The 21,993-nt window shown below is 38.5% G+C and overlaps 1 long non-coding RNA gene across 1 annotated transcript; it reads left to right on the top strand.

The window, feature by feature from the left end:
- Positions 1-848: 848 nt before the first annotated feature.
- On the top strand, positions 849-21,801 carry LOC125267488. The gene is made up of 5 exons (XR_007184684.1): positions 849-1,295; positions 9,903-10,045; positions 13,500-13,582; positions 13,796-14,012; positions 18,995-21,801. It is a non-coding gene; the product is annotated as an uncharacterized LOC125267488 (long non-coding RNA).
- Positions 21,802-21,993: the final 192 nt, after the last annotated feature.

Genomic DNA, 21,993 nt, shown 5'->3' with positions numbered 1-21,993 from the left:
AAGTTCACATCATTTCATAATTACTTTTTACATTGTTTTTGAAATATGGTTAAAGTGTCCTGCTGAATGTGATAATAATTTATGATAAGCTAAAAATACTATAATGTCATTTCAATTGAAAATTGTTTTATGTATTTAAATATGTTTAGCTTTTTTTCAGTTTAGTTCATTTAAAATGTAACAACTTGTAAAATGTAATAACTTTAATTTAAAATGTAATAAAATGCAACATCGAATAACACACTGAAGTTAAAATTATAATCAAGGACTTGTATGCTTTAGTATGTTTAGTATGTCAACACTTTAAGGCAAAAATTTTAATTTACAAAGAGCAGGTTTAAAGGTACTTTTTTAAAAAGTACTTAAGTGTGTTGAAGAAACAGACATGGAAAGAAAACGTGCCTTTTATTTAACGGAGTGTCTATTTACACCTTTGTTGGCAAATGGTATTTACACTAGCTCCGCCCACCAATGTCTGGTTGGGCCACTCAAGTTTTAAAAAAAGACGCACAAAATTCAATGTCTTCAGTGGTGCAGCAGTAGCGAGTAAAGTTTGCAGACCTGGCTTTTAACGTGACTAATGTGGTTCGAATTTGCTGAGCTCGCCTTTATTTTCAAAAGGAAAAATGAAAATAACGTTCTAAAAGTGGAAATAAACTGCGAACGAGTGTTTAATAATATTAAAATTGTTTATTGGGTAGAGTTATGGGAAGGAGTAGGGAGGGTTTTTATTCTCCCAACAAGGCAGCATCCATTCAGGGGCGGATCTACCGGGGTGGCACGGGGTGGTAGCTGCCACCCTAAGAAAAAGCTTTGCCACCCCATCTGCCACCCCAAAATGATCACAGAATTAAATATAAATGTCAGCAGTGTTTCAATTACTGCTTTTCAGCAGTGGTGCTTCAATGTGATGTCCTAAATAAAAGTCTGCGTAACACAAAATAATGGCAACAAAACACGTCTTTCAATAAACTATGATGGTTGCACGCGCACGCAGCGCGCCCATGTGTAGTCAGCTTCAGTAACAAATTACTCTTATGAACCGGTTCTTTAAGAGTCAAAAACACAGCGCAGCCAAGTTCACTTACGATTTTTCCCCTATTTGTACGTGAATCGGAAAATTACTGCTTCCCGGCTAACTCAGAAGTTCTGTGAGAAATGTAATTTCCGACTATGTCTGAGATTCATTTTCGTAATAAGATCATTTCGTGGATAAGGTCTTTTTGTCATCCGACGAAACAATAACATGAAATCAATAAGGAGACTCCGATCACAGAAAATAACAGCGGAGTTAGGTAAGAATCTAAACGTATTTTAACTTTTCTTGCTAACACATTATAAGTGATTCAGTTGGCCCAGTTTCCCTAAACCATTCGTTCAGTTCTCAAAACAAAGACACATTTCTCAAAACGTTTAACAATGACTACATTTGGTAGCAAAACTGATGACACACCAGTCAAAATCTGAGCGAGAGCTGAATGAATCATTTACATGGGTTTATGTATCAGTACTTTAGATGAGGGAAATTTCACTACAGTAAACTGTAGCATGTTGTAGCCTACACCTGTACAATTACCCATGTTGTGATTGACAACTTTTTTGTAGCCATGTGTTATGTGTACTGACTGTATTTTTGCAGAACTGAGAAATGACTGCCTAGGGATATACTCTTGTGTCAGAAGACCAATACACTGCTATAGTACTGTATACTGTAACGAAATGTGGCCAAATGTGCAGAGGATGCTGAATTTACTTTTACCGCAGTTGACAGTATACTGTATTGTGGTGCATACCAAGTTCATTCTTATTTTTCTCATGCTTTTCATCTACTGCAAGATCAATTTATAATAGTAAAATGAAAAAAGAAAAATAATCCCTCCAAAAGTTCATTGCTGTATTTGACTGTATCTGTATCTGTAAATGTATTTTTGTATAGTGTAGTAGACATTGAGCTGCAAAATAATTCCTGAATCCCAGTAAGAGGTATTTTTGTTAGTGTTATACTGTATGAATTGATCTCACTAGTGTTCACTGGGCAGTGCAGTAGTCTGTGTATTTGTTACGTTTTGTGTCATCTGATACCAAAGTTTGTCAGACAAGAATAAGTTTTTGACCAGAACATTTTATTTTGTCCTGGAAGTTTGAGGTTTGTACAAGTTGTTGTATAGTTTTGAGATTGTGTTTATTGTTGTGAGAAAATGTTAAATTGTTTCATGAATTGTGCCTTAGCAATCAAGAAAAACAATAAAGACTGAAAAGTTTGAAAGACAAATTTATGCTGGCTTGTTATAAAGCCAACTTAAAGTCTTGTTTAAAAAACGTTAAAACTTTGGTCAGTTAGGCCAGAATATAGAAGTTCTGGGTGATTGCTAAAGTGTTGCTAGGTGGTTGCTAGGAGATTCTGGGTGGTTGCTAGGCTCTTGCTATGCAGTTGCTGGGGTGTTGCTAGAGTATGTAGTTGATAGGGTGTTCTGGGTGACATTCCCACCTCTGTTAATAACAGAAACTCAACAATTGTTTTGTTGCTCTTTAACTTGCACTAAAACGTGATTTATACCATCAAAGTAGCCTGTGTAATATTAATTGCATAAGTAATGCAATGTTTTTGAACACAACTGTGTATGTTAGGCCATAAATCTCCAAAAACTATGCATGGGCGCTTGCTTTGGTGTTGCCACCCCTCATAGACCTCATGCCACCCCTTTGCCACCCTATAAATAATTTTCTAGATCCGCCCCTGCATCCATTTAATAATTTTCATACATATAATCATTTACACTCTATGATATTATTGCATCATGTTAATGTACAAAAAAAAAAAAAAAACTGAGGTGCAAATAGTATCTGCCAATATATAGTATAGATAGCATCTAATTACTGTTTACTCCTAATGCAAAGAACTGATACTATTACATGTTGTAAATAGAATCTATCGCTATTTTCACCTAGTGTAAATAGCATATCGCTAAGAAAATGCTGCTATTGTCACTTAGTGTAAATGGAATATATTGCTATTTTCACTTAGTGTAAATAGCATCTATCGTTAAGGAAATATGCTATTTGCACTTAGTGAAAATAGCATCAATCCCTATTTGCACTTAGTGCAAATAGCCGCTGCCTTAATTGAATTAATATTATATGATCTGCAATTACAGATTTTTTAATATACCTAAGATTTGTACACTACAGGTCCACGATAAAATTAAGGGAAGCTATTGGCTAACTGAAAAATATAGAACAAGGGTGTCCAGTTCTGCCATTGGAGGGCCACTGTCCTCCAGAGCTCAGCTTTAATTAAAAAGCCAGCTAGTTGAGGTCTTCAGAATGACTGAAAACCACCAGGCAGGTGTGTTGGGGCAATTTGGAGCTAAACTCTGCAGGACGTTGGTTCTCCAGGAGAAAGATATAGGATAGCATTTAATTTGACCATTTATAACTTTCATATGTAATATAATGTGTTACATATAATTTAAAAGATATTAATGGTCTACAAAAAGGGATTCTGTGGGGCTGCATTTTTCCACCATCAGACCGAGCTACCGTATTACCGTTGCTGAATCGTGACGTTATATTGCTTTTTGTCATTTCATGATTATCATTTGGATACCAATGTTACTGAAGTAATATTTTGATTTACAGGGTAAAGTGGCTTTTCAGAGAAAGCTCATTTATCGTTGGCGCAAAAATGAGACAGACACATAAGGGTGAAGAAAGACGTAAACAGAAAGAGAAAGGAAGCCTAAGCCACTCTTAGGCCGTGGGTAGAGTGCTGTGTGAAAAGGGCTTCAGCCTTTGGCTCTCTGTGCATTTTAACACACCATAAATCATTCTCCTAGCCGTCCCATGTATTCCGTGAATGATATATTTTATTTACACTACAGAGGAAAACACACATGGTCGTTATTAATCATCTCCCACCTTTAATAATGATTCAACTTCCACTCATTCATCACACAACTTCTAAGCTGGGCTTAACACAAGAATAAAAAAGAGAGAGAAAAAGACAGATGAAAGAAAACAAACAGTGCCGGCTAACAAGCAAGCTTTTTCAGAGGTTAAGGAACAAAGGGACTAATAGCGCTATTTTCCTATTGTGAATACAATGACAATAAAATATAGTCTGTTGATCACGTGCCTTCAGGTTCTGGAATAAATACCTGAGCACGATCTTGCTAACCTCACTTATCTTTTTATTGCTAGGTAAACATTAGCAAAGAGCCAGTAAATTCCCTTTGTTTTCTTTCTTAAGTCACTTGTAATGATGAGAAACTAACATAAACACACACATTTGTGCCATAGAAATCTTTGTGTTCCACTCTGTGGCTGCATTAGTGTCAAAAATCATTAAAAGTGCAGTAGACAGTTATCCCTCACAACGCTGAGGCACAGCCAGACTTCAGTGAACATGAGCCGTGTTGCGGCTCTCTGTAGTATCTTGGTGTGAAAAAAAAAAAAAAAATCACTTCCTGCAAGCACTTATGTCAGATACAGCCCTACATGTCTTTCAGTCGGCATTGATTTCTCCAGTTATTAGAGATTTAGCCACATATCTGTCTCACCGCAGACATTGTAAACGATATCCAACAGTACAGTCTGTTTGGATAGTCTCCAGATCACACAGTTCACACATGAAGTGTATGCTTTAGGGAAGCAAGGGAGGCACAAGGGTGAAGAATGAATATGATTTCTACTATCTAATGTTCGATTCAAGTTTCGAGTGGGTTGCAGTAAAATATCAAGCTTTGGTTGTCTGAAGGCTAGCAGCGAATAGACTGATTCTCTAGTAATTGCTTAAAAGGACAGTTTCATCATTTACCCTTATATCGTTTCAAACCTGGACATAAGGGTATGACTATGCAACAAAAAATAAGATGTTTTCAACAGCTTTTGTTATTATAATAAAAAGTCTATGGCAGGGGTGTCCAAACTCGGGGCCTCATTTATAAAATGTTGTGCAGAAACCATCATAAATTTGATCTTACGATCATTTCTCAGATGTGCGTACATGTGATTCATAGAATATCGTAAATACACAGAAAACGAGCATACGCCTCTCTTTCTGATGTGAAATCTACACATCGCAAATGATCTTGAACTTGCGTACAGCTGAATGGTTTCAGTTCTCACACTCTAAGATCAAATTTGTGCATACGCATGCTTTATAAATGAGGACCATGGTCCTGGAGGGCCACTGTCCTGCAGAGTTTAGCTCCAACTTGCCTCAACACACCTGCCTGGAAGTTTCTAGTATCCCTAGTAAGACCTTGATTAGCTGGTTCAGGTGTGTTTAATTGTGGTTGGCTAAATTCTGTAGGACAGTGGCCCTTCAGGAGCAGGATTGGACACCCCTGGTCTATGTGGTCCAATGTTGGTTTAGATCCCACTAAGGGTAAGTTCACTCAAAATTGAAATTTCTGTCATTAAGTACTCACCCTCATGTCGTTCCAAACCTGTAAGACCTTCGTTCATCTTTGGAACACAAATTAAGATATTTTTTGATGAAATCCAAGAGTTTTTTTTTTTTGTTTTTTTGTTTTTTTTTGTATCCTCAATAGAAAGCAATAAAATTACCACTTTCAAGGTCCAGAAAAGTATTAAAAACATTGTTAAAATAGTCAACGTGACTACAGTGGTTAAACCTTAATGTTATGAATGTTAATGTTGTGTTCGTCTCTCCCCTGTCATTCTCCTACACTGTTTTCATTGCAACGCTTCCAGGTTCTACGTCAGAACGCCGACTCGGTATTGGCTTATGCCTGTTCACGTGAGCAGCACGACACATGCATGTGATGCTGACGCTGGAGCCAGCCAATAATGAGTCAGCGTTCGGACGTAAACACGGTAGTGCTGAACTGCGTTCACTGCGTTCACTGCGTCAACTGCGTAGAAGTCTGACAGGAGAGAGACAAATTTGTTGAATAAAGTCATTAGTTTTGTTTTGTTTTTATGCACAAAACCTATTCGTGTCACTTCTTAACATTAACGTTGAACCACCATAGTCACGTTAACTATTTTAATGATGTTTTTACTACATTTCTGGACCTTGAAAGTGGTAATTTTAATGCTTTCTATTGAGGATAAAAAAAAAAAAAAAACTCTATGATTTCATCAAAAAATATCTTAATTTGTGTTCCGAAGATGAAAGAAGGTCTTACGGGTTTGGAATGACATGAGGGTGAGTAATTAATGACAGAAATTTCATTTTTGGGTGAACTAACCCTTTAAATCAGTGGTTCTGGATTAAGCTAATCCTAGACTAAAATGCATGTTTGAGCTATTTTAACTGAAAGCAATTTGTACTGGCATATCTTAAAATTTGTCATTGTTGCCATTATTTTGTCTTAAGATGCACACAAGTAATGTTTTTTTTTTAGTGTACGTTTATAAAATCTACTTAAATATCGTAATTGAACTAGGGCCTAATCCTGGTTTAGGCTAAGTTCATGTTTTGAAAAAAAAAAAAATAATAATAATAATACAAAGTCATTAGGTTGTAGACAATGGGGGGCCTCGGAGTCATAAAGGTGAAGAATCACTGTTTTAATTGTATGGATTACATTCTTTTTTTTTTTTTTTTTCTTTTTTTTTTCAATTTCGGTTTAACTATTCCTTTAACAACCCCATAAAATGCTTTGGTGAGTGAACGGTTTTGTCTTCATTCCTGTGTTGATGTATTGAAACAGGACTTTTGGGTGGGACACTGACATAAAAAAATTGCCAGTGGGCCTTTGTTACATTACATCCATCATATTACTTTTACAGAGAGTGCACATTTGAAATGCTAAAGGTTTATTTAATCAACATTTGTTTTAGCTTATAGATTAGCTTCAAAGCTAACAGATACAGCCGTAGCTAACAGACAAGTCAAATGTTCATTTCATTAGGTCTTTAACTAATTCTCATGGTAACAATCATCAAAGTCAATAGTTTTGATTCCTTGAAAGGCAGCAGTTTGAATCCACCAGGAGGCCAGTGAAATAAAGACAATCAAGCAGATCAGCGCTAACAGCTTGCACTCCTCCCTTCTTCCTTACAGAGGCATTCTCCCACGAAATAAACCAGCGTTACAACAGATTGATTTAAATGTCTGTGTGTTTTCCAGCACCTCTGTGGCAGACTCAACAAAAGGGATGAGTTTACAATACCACCCCTTACATCCAAGTAATTTATGGCACGCCATGCGCTCAGCAAAGTGCAGCAAAAGGCACCTGGCCTAAAGCATAAAAGAGCACATAGCACCAGAAAGAGAAGGATTTACCTTGCAAAATAAAGTGGGAAGTAATTGAAACAGTGCAGAAGTGCGCTTTTGATTATGTTGTGGATGCACTCCGTCATGTCATAATGGCTCTTGTCCCCTGAACCGCAAAACCATGTATGCTTAATGAAGCAAAAACAGCTCCACATGAAACAGCTATCTCCATCTTTTGAAGGCAATATTGCTATCATAAAGCATGCTCGGAGTAATAGAAATAAGATTTACACAGGTCCGGCTAATGCATGCTAAGGAGGTTAACTGCTGTGTTTCTTGACACCCCAAAACGCGGCCCCATCTAATAAGGGTGGCAGCGCCTTTATGGTCTCTCTCTTAGGATGACTGCTTTTCACTGGCAGCACCAAAAAGCATTGTTTATAAGACAGTGTTGAATATGCAATAAAACAGCTAAAAAACAAAACGATTCCCCTTATGCAGACCATAAATGGGGTAAATATGAACATCACTTGAACTGTTTAAAGAGACTGCATAATGCAGTGTTTACAAGTGTCGTTGCTAAGGGTGATACTGTGATTATTACTCATATCAGTTGTACCCTATTAACATAAGCACTGCATAATATTTTTGTAGTAAAAGCTGCCATTATAATGCTGGTAACTGTTCTGTCTACTGTATACAATAGTAAAGCAATAGGCCACAAGAGGCCATGCGTTACAGTGACTTTACCAAGGGGTGTTCTTAGGCACAAGCAGATAAGTAATAGTGGAAATAGCAATATAATAAAAGACATAAATGTTTAGTTCACTCTTAACAGTTTCCTCAAACTCAAATTGGCATACACTGGAAAAAGTAATACGCTCTATCTACTCAATAAAATTGAAGCAACAGATTATAAGCAATATTATTAATTAAATTCAACATATAAAAATTGAGTTATAATTAATCAAATTAATTTCTTAAAAATCAACCATTTAAAATGTGTAAAATTAGCAAACACCATTACAAAAACCCACAAACTGACATAAAAAGCAAAGAGTCAAACCGGCCAACTAAATGAAACACTGATCACCATAAACGTGACCAAACATTTTCAATAAAATCAACATCAACATCTAAACCTCTGTTAATTCTTGTGTTTCTCTTTGCTTCAGGGATTCTGCTTGTTATCATCAGGTGTCTTCAAAGTTCGCAATAAAAAATAAAGAGTTCTTAATTAGTTATTTTTTTGTTTAAATTTTACTTGTTTTAAATGGTTGACATCTAAGGAATTAATTTGATTTGACAATTCTATTTGTTGAATTTAATTAATAATATTGCTTGTAATCTGTTGCCAAAATTTGATGGAGTAGATATAGCGTATTACTTTTTGCAGTGTACTGAGATGCCAATCAAATAAAAAGACCAGAAATAACTGTAAATAAACAGCCTCTTTTCTGTTCTACACAAGGTCTTACAGTGGTATTAATTATCCAAACTAATTATGGAATAAGTTAGCTGCGGTCTTGTTTGATCAATAATTGAATAATAAGTTAACATCATATCTTACAGAGGAGCAATAAGTTTACCTCATACTTATTACTTATCAGTGACTATTTTAACCCCCCTCCCATCCCAACCCTACACATTCAGCCTTGTTATTCACAGCAATCACATTCCACCAAAATGTCCCACAGTCCTGACAAATAGCCATTAACATGATTTTTCTCTCCTTTCCCACTTTTGCCTTCTCAAATTTGGTCTCTCCCCTATTTGTGCAGATGATGTATTGAAATCCATGAGCCTATAATCCTATTAATACAGCTCTTGTCCATGTTACATTTATTTTCCTCATAATCTCCTGCTCTGGCCTCCCCTCTCTCTCTCCTCTTGTCCCTTGGCTGACCCCGGCCCACGTACTCTCCTCTCTGAGCTGAGAGAAATTCAGATTGATACCAAATATAATGGTCATTGCGGGTTTCATAACAAGCTTCCTGATGGTGTGATCAAGGGCTGTTTAGCTTGAATGACTGCGTCAGCCATCTTCTTGAACTGAGGGCAGGCTCATGGCAAACCGGAGAGAGCCGGATGGGAATGTTTACAGTGTCATTCTGTGAAATGCTATCAATACTTGACCTTTCTGATATTTTATGACTACGACGGTACAGGCCAAATAGTTGCAGAAAATGTTTTTTGTGAGGCTCAAAGAGTCATACTTTTCAAAGTTCTGCATAAACATTGCATTAAAAGTGATTTGTGTACACAGCATACTCACATAGAAGCAGTGCATGATGGGAATTTTTCATAAGAGCTTACTGTAACTCATTTCTAAAAGGGGGGGAAAGATGTATTTCATCCTTTAACTAGATCGTCCGGATGTCTGCCTTGATGTCTGCATAGGCGATGAAGGCCCCACAAACACGTAATCCTAATGGAAATCCTTGTCATACATGCCCCAGTAATGGTTTATGGTTCGGACCATAAGCGCCAATCCAAACCCAGTCCTCCAAACCCATAAACCAATCAGTTCCACAGACAAATCCAAATGAATCAATTCCAAACTCTTCGGATGGCCACAGACGTGCTCACTTACCTATCATCCCACTGAGAAAGGACGCAAATAGAGTGTTTTTACAAGCTCAGAGCTCTTCATGGAGTCTAATGAATGTGAATGTATGGGCCTTGAGTGAAGTGAAGACATGTATTTACACAGGATCTAGAATCTTCTTTACATGCTGAGAGGAAGAGAACGGTTTACTAAGCTCCTCACAGGATGATGGAGAGATCCTGAAGAAGCGCACACTGTGGACAATAAATGAACCATTAGCCAATCACAGTCTCTGGTATGGATGAAAGGTATGTCAATTTTTGTAGGCACTCAAACGTGACAGTTTAAAATCTAAAAAAATGCTGGGTTAAAAACAACACAAGTTGGGCTGAAAATGGACAAACCCAGCAGTTGGGTTAAACGTTTGCTCAACTATTGTTTAAAAAGTACTGTATTGCTTGCTTAAAATGAACCTAAAATATGTTGGAAATTTAAATGTATTAATATATTTAATAAACTAATATTTATTAATACGTTTAATGAATAATAATTAAACAAAAAACATTTAATTGTTTATTAATAAATAATCACTTTTTGATTATTATTGTTTCCTCTAGTAATTATGTGTCTGATTTTTTAATTTCCAACCTATTTTGGGTTCATTTTTAGACAGCTATAAAGTAATTTTTATAAAAAGTTAGTTCCTGTCCTTGATTCTGATTGGTCAATAGCTGTGTTTTATTCACAATAAAACACGGCTATGACCACTTTACCCAACAGTTCTGTGTATCACTACACAACACCCTTAGCAAACACTCTTAACAACATAAACTGTGTTCTCAATTGACATCGTTCATTGAAGCTTACTGTATTGTGTAGAAGAGTACTGTGAGAAAGATATCGAGTGAGCGAGTTTATTACCTGCATTCAGATTTAGCATTTTCCTTCATGTCAGTCCTATGTTCATAATAAAAAATCTGTTTAAATGGGCGATGTATTATCTTGTCCTTTTAACAGTTAAGGGGTCAAAGCATTTGTCAGTGGTGTTTTGTTCCGTGTTCACAACAATTCAGTCTTTTCAATATAAAAGTCTTCGCTACTGACTGACACACTCATAAAGACAGTCTTTGCCGCCATCTAATGGCGTAATAATGTAACTTCTGTTGCTGTTCATGGTCAGGGACTATTTTTTTCCAGCGGAAGGAAGGCTTTTAGTAAGCGATTACTTCATGAAAGTTGCATTGTTATATATTTTTGGCTTTAATATTTGTATTGTGTGGTATTGTGTGTGTTTTATAAAAAGCAATAAGGTACTCGAGGCTAGTGCTGTATCGTGAATAAGTCATGGCTGAAGGGGTTGCAGGCACTCTACTTCGCGTTGTGCCAATTCACGATACAGCACAGCCTCGAGTACTTTATTGCTTACTTAAACAATAGTTGGGTTAAATAAAACTGCCTAGCACGTTGGGCAAACTTTTAACCCAACTGCTGGGTTAACACAACCCAATCGCTGGGTTTGTCCATTTTCAACCCAACTTGTGTTGTTTTTAACCAAGCATTTTTAGAGTGTAGTTTTACAGTACAGTATGTGCTTACTGTAAATGCTCACAATGTGTCTTTTCTCTCACATCAGCAGGAATTCAGCCATGTCTACAACACTCTTCTCTGATATTAATCATCATATCAACACATAGCTCATTATGAAAATATATAATATGTAGCAAATATGTGGAGATTTACAGTCAGCTACATTTTTGGCAGTTTATTCTTTCTTCTATTAACATAAGCTAATATTCACAAGCACCATGTATGTGATTTGTTGTCATAGTCAGAACCAGGAAAATGAAAAGAAAAGTTTGCACAGATAGGCACTGTGGTGGATATGTCAGTGAATAAGGGCCGAACAATAAAAGTGAGGCATTGAAGGAGTAACTGAAAAGTTTAATGTGGCTTTCAGTTCACCCCATAATGCCTTGTGACTGATGAAATATTTCCCATGATTCACAGAGGCCTCTGTCAGCAGTGATGTAAAAAGCCCTAGAGGCAGGGACCAGCACCTAGCCTCAGTTTCAATTTTAATTTGTTCCTCAACAGAGGGAAAAAAAAAAAAGAAAAAAAAAAGTTTTTAATGGGAATTGAATTTTAGCTCCCCCTCAAAAAACCTAAAGGAATTCAGAATGGAAGCAGAAATTATGGAATTTGTTAATGGCTACACTAAAAGGAATGCTCGGACATCAAATTGGTTTGCAGAAATATGCCATTAATTAAAAATCATATTAAAAGTGAAAAAAAAAAAAAAAAAAAAAAGGTTTGCAGGGCTGAAATATGAGGTCATTTTCAATGTCTTGGTGTTACACAAATAAACTATTTATAAAGCATGTGGGATATTCATTATAATATCATAAGTACAGACGCTGACCAACTAGAAAAATTCAATTTACATTTAAATATCTTATCTGTGTCATTAAAGATGCCTGATGTAAAAAAGAACTGTGACAAAAAGAAAACCCACATGTGTCCCACATAACCTCCTGTTTGTAACTGGAAAAGGAACAAGTTATAATGGTGCAGAGGGAAGAGTGGAGAGCAAATGAAAGCCCTCATTAAAACATCTCCAGCTGTATTGTGGAGAAAAAAAAGCTTGGCTGAGGTGCTCAGTGATGTTAATAGAGATCAAATGGAAAGGTAGTGCAAAAAAAGAGGCAGGTTCATTACTCTGGTAGAGGGTAAAACACACAGAGACACCTCTCATACAGAGACAGCTATAATGGGTCAAGCAGCTAATGAACATCAGACAGACAGACAGACCAATAGGGCGGTTATGATGGGAAGGAAGAACGAGAGACAGACAGATAGACAGAGAGTGAAAGAGCCTCTAGGTCCAGCCTTTGAAGATGTCCGGGTCACATAGGCGAGCAAAGATCCTTTGTTCTAGTTTTCTTTTATAATTTGATCACTTCCTATACATGGAGATTTTCTTCAAAGGGAAAAAACATTCTACGCAGTGTTGGGAAAAGTTACTTTTAAAAGTAATCCATTACAATATTGTGTTACTCCCTAAAAAGTAACTAATTGCATTAAAGTTAATTTTTATGGAAAGTAATGTGTTACGTTACTTTTGTGTTCATTTTTCTGACCTGGGCTGGGCTTTCTTGTTTGTTTTTAACAACTACAACAACAAATTAGAAAGTTGAAAAGAACAGTAGGCCAGTGTATTTAATGTTACTTTTAATCAGCTTAATGCATCCTTGCTGAATTAAAGTATTAATGTATTAAAAAAAAAAAAAAAACATACTGACCCTTTTGAACGGTAGTGTACATATATGTCAGGAAGTCAAACATACCAACCCAATCTCACAGCAAAGTATTTTACGAGGAGGCTAATTCCTACAAATTCGTATGACCTAACCTAATTTTTTGCTAAATCATACATATTTTACGAGTTGCCAAATTCAAATGAATTCAAACGAATGACCTACCCCTAACCCCGCCCCTAAACCTACATGTCACTGGGGTTTAGACAAATCATATGAATTTGTAAAATACGTATGAATTGGTCATGAGATAGCATTAAACATATACATACAGATCTTGAAAACATAGCATAATAACATACTACTTTTGATCAATTTGACGCATCCTTGCTGAAAAAAAGTATTATTTATTAAAAAAGGAACTAAACAAAATCCTTTGAGTTTGTAAACTAGTTGCTGTCAAGTTATTAATGTTATTGGCAGAGATAATTATTTCCATTTTTTTTAGGGGTCCCTTTGTTGGCTGAGAATCTGAGTGGGGGGGTGCCTGGTTCAAAAAGGGTTGACAAACCCTGCCCTAGATAATGAAAGGTAAAAGAATGATGTTTTTCTCTGCTCATATGGCAATAAATTGTATCATAAACTGTATTCTCTCAGTCTATCTCTCGCTCAGGTGAGAGCTCCTCCACACAGAGGAAATGAGGGGGAAAATGATGATCCCCCCTTCCAGACCTAATGTTTTTTTTTCTTTTTCCTTCTCTCACTCTACATGCCCCTCCCCTGTTTTCTCTCTTGTCTGCCAAGACACAAGACTCTCCGGCCAGGATGACAGAAAATCGAGGCTGTGGTTGTTGAAATCCCTCCTGTGCCTTCAACTCTAAACACAGGGTCAGATGTCAGCCTACAGCTATGCACAAAACTACAGTATAAAAAAAAAAAAAAAAAAAAAAAAAAAAAAGGCCAGAGATGCTGCCTTTTTTATGTCCCAGTGTCAATCCAATTATGTCTCAAGCAAAACAAGGTGGGTAGTATCAATTCCAGAGAGGTTTATCTTTAGTCTGTTTTTATCTATCATTCATTCTTGTTTATTAAAATAATGCACAGGGAAATGTTATCAATCAATACTACATGTACAAGAGTGTTGTGGTAATAGCTAATATCCAATAGAATCACATGGCTGTGATTTTGCTTTTATAAAACATGGACCAGGTTGCTCTTATATTTTGTCTCGAAAAAGTTCTAAAATAGGCCAAACTTTCATGCCAACTGCAAGTCATATTAGAAGATCAGAACTTTTAAGAGAAAAAAAATACAATTGTTACATTTAAATTGATTGAACACTTCAGGTAGAATGAAGTGATTTTTATTTGCTTATGTGTATCAGAGATATGATAAAAGGACAACATTGTCTAACATGCAATATGCTATGGCACTAGATAATTTATCAAAAGAAAGAAAGAAAAAAAGAAAAAAAAAACCACAATCTTTACCATATAATCAAACACTTTACCAGCTCTAGAAATACTACAAGCAGCAAAAGACATTCATCTTCACACTGAAAATAAGCATTTGCCTTTGATGCAGGGATACCCATTTCATCAATGCAAAAAAGATGATGCCACTTGTAAAGGTCTATTTTGAATGACTAAGAGTCTGGTAGTAGGAAATGCCGCTTGAAAACACATCCTTATTTCAGACAGAGCGGATCTACGCCTGGAAGTGAAAAAAAGAAAAGCCTCCATAAAACCTTGCCTTTACTGCTTATAGCATTATCTAGCTTATGTGTATCATAAAAGGAGAGTAATTCATCTATAAAGTAATAAACTCCAGAATAAGGAGAGCATATATCCTGTGTAACAATACACCTAGCTGGGATAGATTAAACATGACAATATGATTTACAAAGTTCACCTATAAATTACCGGAATATCTAATAGGTTGAATATTCGAGTCGGGGCGATGCTGAAGTCTTTATCCGGCAGCAGCGGGTCACAAAGAATATCTGACATCCAGCGTATGGGTCCTGCCACGATGTCACACAACGCACTGTATCATTCCTCCGTTAATAAAGGCATGGCCGGCAGTAGGGCTTCGGAGCAGAGGCAAAGTTACGGAAAATATTTCTCTCCCAAGGACATGGCACCAGATGTGCAAAGACTTATGGGAGCAATCATAGGTGGCCAAGGCTCGGGCTGTGAGGCCTTATTAAGTTAGGCTGCAATCCAGCACCTTCAACTTATTAAGCTGTCAAGAGTTGCAATGATTAAAACCAAGGAAAGGTCACGAGCAGACCTTCGGCATTGTGCAAGGGCTGGTATTTTCTTTAGTAGTGCCGGCCCTAATGAAGACATTTTACACTTGCAGGTGGGATTTGATGAAATGGCTCTTTAGCAACGAGCTCTTGTTCTTTCTCTTCCTCTCCTTTTTTGTATGTCTGAGAGGCTTGTGCAAATCTTCAAAAGTTTCGCTTTTTTTTTCTCCTTCACCTCGTCGAAGGTGGCATACAGAGAAATTAACTTATTCTGAAAGACAGGATGAATGGGAGAAAGAGAGAGACCTGAAAGAGAATCAAAATCATTTCTTTCGCCCAGCACTTGGGCGACCAGTCTCACTCTCAGATGGTTTTGCATACGATCATCCGTGGAGATCAAAGCCGAGAAGGCTGTGGTAATAATTACCGGCTGGGTGCGCGAACGCAGAAACGTTCAGCACGGGCAGGGCTGCCGCCTAAATATCAGCCAGCACATTCTGCTGATGAAGGGATTTTAATGTCTGCCGGCTTCGTGCCATCATCTGCCTACGGAGATTAAAGAAACAGCAATCCGCCAAGAGTTTTATTGAGACCTGTCACTAGTGTACATCTCAATGCCTGAGGTCCAGGAGCGTTCCTGATATATTCACCTGCCAGGTCGGATGGTGTGGTTTGTGGAGTGAATTGCAGATAAGTTGTGTTGAAAGGGCAACTCGCTCGCCTGAGGGTCAGACAACTGGCCCAAGACCATTATCTATCGCAACAAGACTTATTTTAGTCCAGACAAGATGTCAGTAATGACACCTTCACTTTGTGACACTTTGCCTAGTTCGACCACTCTAAAACAAAAACATACACTATGAAGCCACGAAGACCAAACTCAAGTATTTTGTCACGGAAGCCACGGCTCGGTTGCATTGTGTAGTCGATTTCAGTAATATAGCCCTGGATATTGTTGAAACATAAGGTGGAAAAAAGGAGGGTACGGAATGTGCCTGTCTCATTTCAAAGCGTGCCCTTGACATCTTTGTAGATTGGCTTTTTTCTCTCTTTCCTGCATTGCCCAGGACACTGCTACAGCTGCAAATTGCCAATGACAGATATGCAAAATGGGGGTCATACAAAGTTCTTAGCCATTTTATAAAGGAGACACATATACTGTGTGTCTGTCAGCTTGCTAGAGGTGCTGTGTGACCTCCAAAAACTATTTTCATATACTGAAATATATATTGAATGGCACATATTGCTGTATCTCCAAATGAGAAATCCCATGTAGCGAGAACTCATTTAGCTGTTCTTGAGGCTAGTGTCGCTGTCAAAGTTGAAATGAGAACAAGCAAATGTGGTTTAGGGGCACACGGTTTCCAACATTGTCTTACAAAAGTTGCTTGCACTCTGTGAAATGCCAAACTTTTCTTTAAGTACACAGGGAATGACTCCTTGGCTCTTTCACTTCTCAACATTTGCAAACAGCTGTCAAACAAAAAAAAATTCTGGTGTCCATGTATCGGCTAACATTCTTTTCTTTAAGGTTATGGTGACCTATCTACACGCTGCAGGATCTACGCATATAGTCAAAGCCGTTGAGATGCCCCCTTCCTTAGGCTTCAAATGTCCTAATTACTCCTGTGTGCCTCACAGGTCAAGCTGAGCTTTCCGTACTAGCCTGGCACCATAAGAGTATTCTCCACTCCATTAGCATGACATTTCAATGCACAGGGCTAAATGTTCCCACTCCTTAAACTCTCAGCCTCAGAGGATTCTGTGGCCTACATAAAAGACTCAGCTTAGACCTAAGCTGCTCCTTTTTGCTGTTGGGGAAAATGCTATCAGAGAACTGAATGAGAAAAGTTTGTTCCAATTGAGGAAAAGCAGAGAAATAGAGCTATGACCGTGTTGCATTTATGTAAAATTTGAGACACTGTGAAGCTTGAGGAAAAAGAAGCATATACTGTATGTTGCACACACAGAGGAAACAGTGTTTTCTGGTGCCACATATATGTCATGGAGGCCAGCTAGTAGTTGTTGTGTGAGGAAACTTCACTCCTCTGATCTCAATAGATGCGACTGACACTAGGTTGCAGCCTTTATTCTCCTTTTTAGAGCATCCGACTCCCATGCCGGAGAACCAGGTTCGAGGCCCGCACAGTCGTGGGGCTGCTGGATAAAGACGTGGGGCAGTCGTGGCCTAATGGATAGAGAGTCGGACTTGTAACCCAAAGGTCATGGGTTCGAGTCTCAGGTCCGGCAGGGATTGTGGGTGAGGGGAGTGAATGTCCAGCACTCTCCCCACCATGACTGAGGTGAGACTGTTGAGCAAGGCACCGTACCCCCAACTGCTCACCGGGCGCCGCAGCAATGGCTGCCCACTGCTCTGGGTGTGTGTTCACTGCTGTGTGTGTGCACTTGGATGGGTTAAATGCAGAGAACAAATTCCGAGCATGGGTCGGCATACTTGGCCACATGTCATTTCACTTCACTTCACAGAGCGGGGCAAATAGAACCTGAATGAGGGGTTACATGTAGGCCACGTCCACACTGCAGCTAAATTCGGTTGACAGTTCACCTTTTAGTGCTTAATCGTGCTCTGTACACACACAGTTCAGTAAAATACGGGAGTGACAACCGCATTCTACAACCGAATTAACTCCCGAAAAATACAGGTAGACAACCACATTTACAGAAATTCTATGCATTGTGTACAGGGTTCTAAATTAACACCCGCCAACCCGTCAAATGCGGGTTAAAATTCATTTTGGCGGGTGTTAACAAAAACTTACTAGCCAGTTTGGCCGGTGATGCACGAGTCTCTCTTCTGTATGTGCGGTCAATCACATGGAAAGCACGAGCCTTTTCTCATTCGAGTTGCCAGATCTTGCTAGAAAAATCAGCGAACAAGAATAAGCCCATTATATACCGAAATAAATCCAAATGCTTTATGCTGAAAATAAGACCATAATATCGCGATTCATGTCTGCTCACTTTAATAACTCAATAAACCCGTTCGCTTTATGAGACGAGCTTAAACAACAAGCCGAAAAACGCTTATAATGAGTGCTCATGGCAACACACAAAGAGCACAGTGTGTGAAGCTGTAGCCTACACGCATAAACAAAACACGACGCCTCCGTCGCCTGTGTTAATGTGTTTAGTTAAATTGCTGAAAATAACGAGTTCTTTCATTATCGTTGTCACTGTAACATTACTTTGGTCACAATAACGGATACCAAACAAGAGAGACGCCAGAACGTCGCTATGGTTTCCAAGCTGTCATCGCATTTTCGAGAGTGAGTCGTGTTCCATACACACATAGCGATAATTTATGGGATTCACTCCCGCATTTAAATGCGGTTGTCACTCCTGAAACTTACAGTGTGCACGTGGCCATAGTCTTTTATTACAAATGGCACCAGCCATTTGTAAGTTCTTACTTAAATTGGAATGTAAAGTCCACGCAGAGGCTTAGTAACAACTAGCAAGTTTGTAACTAACTTTGTTCCATTTGACCATTTGTTCTTAAGGCAGAACATAGCTAGGTCGGTACCGTTTTAACTAAAGGTAAAATAATTTTCCAATATGATACTTAAAACCAAATGGCAAGCTTTACCAAGAGAGACAGCAGATGAGTAAATGCTGTTAAAAGACTACAGAGCACACCATATTCTCCTTGTTCGCAAAGCAGAATCTATGAAGGATCTAAAAAGCTCTACCAATCCCTTTTTCATTCTCTCTTTCTCTCTCTTTTCTAACAGTTCCCAGGTTACCTTTTGCTGCACCTGAAAGCTCCCGTTACCTGAAACAAATTGCCTGAAGAAATCTGCACCGCTTCTGGTCCTAAAAATGCAAAGGAGATGCAGAAGCTGGCACGTTAAATGAACAATACTCTCATGTTTCAACTCCCTTTAAAAAAACAGCCTGCTTAAGACATAAATAAATAAATAAAAGATGAGAAAGTAACTTTGTAGTCTCTGTGCACTTGTGGTTTGTGCTCTGGGCGAAAACCAGCACCGTTGCGCAATAACTCCCCTGCACGAAAGCATATCGACACACTGCTACAAGATGGAGTTTCACAGTGTGTTTTGAGTGAATATGTTATGAAAAGATGTTAGCGACACAATTTTCATCACAATAGTGGGGTGCGAGATGCTCATTTAAAGACATAAGATTCACCAGGCTGTTTTTCTATGAAACCTGCTGTGCCACATCCAGCTTCATGTCTCTTTAATTTGCTGCTGGAGAGCAAACATTACTCTTTTGTTATGTGAAATGCACAGCGATATCTTACATATACATGAGACCACTGAACGCTTCTTAAAGAGAGATAAAACATATTTACACATCATGTTGTATGACTGAATTAGTGAATACGTTAGGATAAAATGTTAAAAGCATAAGTTGGAGAGAAGAAAACCCTCAGGTGAACTCTTATAGAGGAGGTCTGCATGCTAGATGTACATATACGATGGAAAGCTGGCCGGGGAGCCCATCCTAATGCAGCTGGAATGACAGAGGAGAGAGCATCCCTTGCTTCCTTTTCCCCTCTTTTCTTTTCTCTATCTGTGCCATTAGAGAGCTCATTATAGAGTATGCAGAACTCAGGAGGAACAAGTGAGTGAGAATTGTGGGATTTCTGTACAGCTGTAAGCTACACTGCCATTCTCTCATTACAGGCAGTTACAGACACTCTATTGATTGCCAGCTTCCCAACTATTCCAAATCAGTTTTGGGATTTTGCTTACTTGCGACTTGTAGAGACTAGTCATTAATCCAAAGATCTGATTGCAGATCAGGTTTTATAGATGGAGCCACTAATGACTTCATAAATGGATCTCAGATGGATGGGGAACTTCGAAAAACTCCAGCTTAATCACTTTTAGCCCTGATGCGCTAATAAAGATTTCAAATCCCCATCCACTTCTGGAAATGCTTTGAAAGAAGACAGGCTTATAATGCTAGACCGGTTCAAAAGGTAACCTTGTGCACATCACCTATTGCAGCAAGACCTGCAGAACAATGCGGAGCTCAGCTGAATAACAAATTTCTCAAAAAAAAAAAAAAAAAAAAAAGCATGGAAGAAGACATGAAATATATAAATAACATAGCCAGGTTCACTCCAAGTTCAGCGGAGGAAGGCCAGCAGTAAGACAGGAGAGCAGGAAGAGAGAAAGAAGAAGGCAAAACAGGGAAAACTTTTCTCTTTCCCCTCGCTCGAGCCGTGCCCCCTGCTCATAGGTGTTGCTAAAATGATTAGCTGCCAGCAATCAGCCTGTCGCCGAATCAGCTTTGAACTGGTCAGGGTCGACTTATCACATGACCGGCAGCCGTTTGCAGCGGTGGGCTGAGACACGCTGTCAGGTGAGAGATGCGTTTTTTCTTGCATAATTCTCCAGATGGGAGCGATGAGTTCACAGTCCGCTTTAGCAAGCACCAAATTGGGGGGGGATTGCTGACATATAATCGTTTTAGGAGGGCGAGAGGCTTGGTATGGATTCTGTAGCGTAGGCAAGCGCACAAGCACACGGAGTGAATGACGGAGGGTAGACAGAAGGAGGTCAATAACAGAGGCTGGGCTTAGCTTCCCGTTTTCAATGCTCACCTCACCCAGGGTTCATCGCCTGTAGCAGCAGGGTATATGTGTGTGGGTGCGGGTGTGTGCTTGTATGCACCATACACCATCCCAATGACACATACGTATCTCCCGGGTCTCCTTTCCAACTACAAAATCAGTGGAATATGAACAGATGAAAGTGTTTTTCCCCTCTCTGTTTTTTTTTTTTTATCACATCACCTTTTCCTGTGGTTTAACACATCCGCGGCCCACCAACAACCTCTCCCAGTGGAAGTGCTGAACTGAGAGATGACCCCAGTCATCAGACCCAGTCTGGGCTGATTTGTGGGTATATGCTCTCTCTCCTCCTGATACAAAGTTTCATCACCTCACTGCTTTTGTCTGTCTGCTTTTGCTCAGACATGATTCAATATATAATACCATACATAATTGATTAATTCATAACTTAAAAACAAAATATTTATTTAATTAAATTTATTAATTGATACTTTAAAAGCAATTCTGATTAAGGTCATTGTTAGGGTTATGTTAGTTTTTGTTTTCGTTCTTGTGTTTAATTTCAGTTTGATCTTATTTACTCTCTGTTGGTTGTCCCTCGAACCGACTAAAGAAATGAACTGCCCTTTGCAGAAAGACTGAACTTTGAAGAAGTTTGCAGTGGAGATCCTGGATTTATACCCTGAGGCGTGCTGGGATGATGAGGCTCTTAAGTACATCTTTTAGAGTGGGATGGACAATATCTTAGGCTTGATGCTGCTTGTGGAGGAGAATCTGAGGAGGACTTCATCAGCTATGCCCTGTGGGTGTGTGGATCCTCCTTCACAGTGGGAGTCGTCGAGGAAGACACCAACAACTCCAACTCCCCAGAGACAATCACAGGCAACCATCTCCCTGCCCGCTTCATACCAGAAGCCTCATCTTCCCAGCCCAGAGAGACCAGCTGTTACTCCAGTCTTGAGTGCCATATCATCCTTCAGAAATCATTCTAATATGCTGATTTGGTACTCAAACATTTTTTATCATTATCAGTGTTGTACTGCTTAATATGTTTGTGCAATCTGTGATACATTTTTGATTTTTCTAGGATTCAATGACAAATTGAAGTTCAAAAGAACATTTATTTTAAATAGATTTTTTTTTTTGTAACATTATGATTTTTTCTCACTTTTAAACAATTAATTT

Source organism: Megalobrama amblycephala, linkage group LG4 (genome assembly GCF_018812025.1).
Source record: "Megalobrama amblycephala isolate DHTTF-2021 linkage group LG4, ASM1881202v1, whole genome shotgun sequence".
Taxonomy (NCBI): domain Eukaryota; kingdom Metazoa; phylum Chordata; class Actinopteri; order Cypriniformes; family Xenocyprididae; genus Megalobrama; species Megalobrama amblycephala.
The sequence above is the reverse complement of the archived record's forward strand: the minus strand, read 5'-3'. Positions and strand labels throughout refer to the sequence as shown.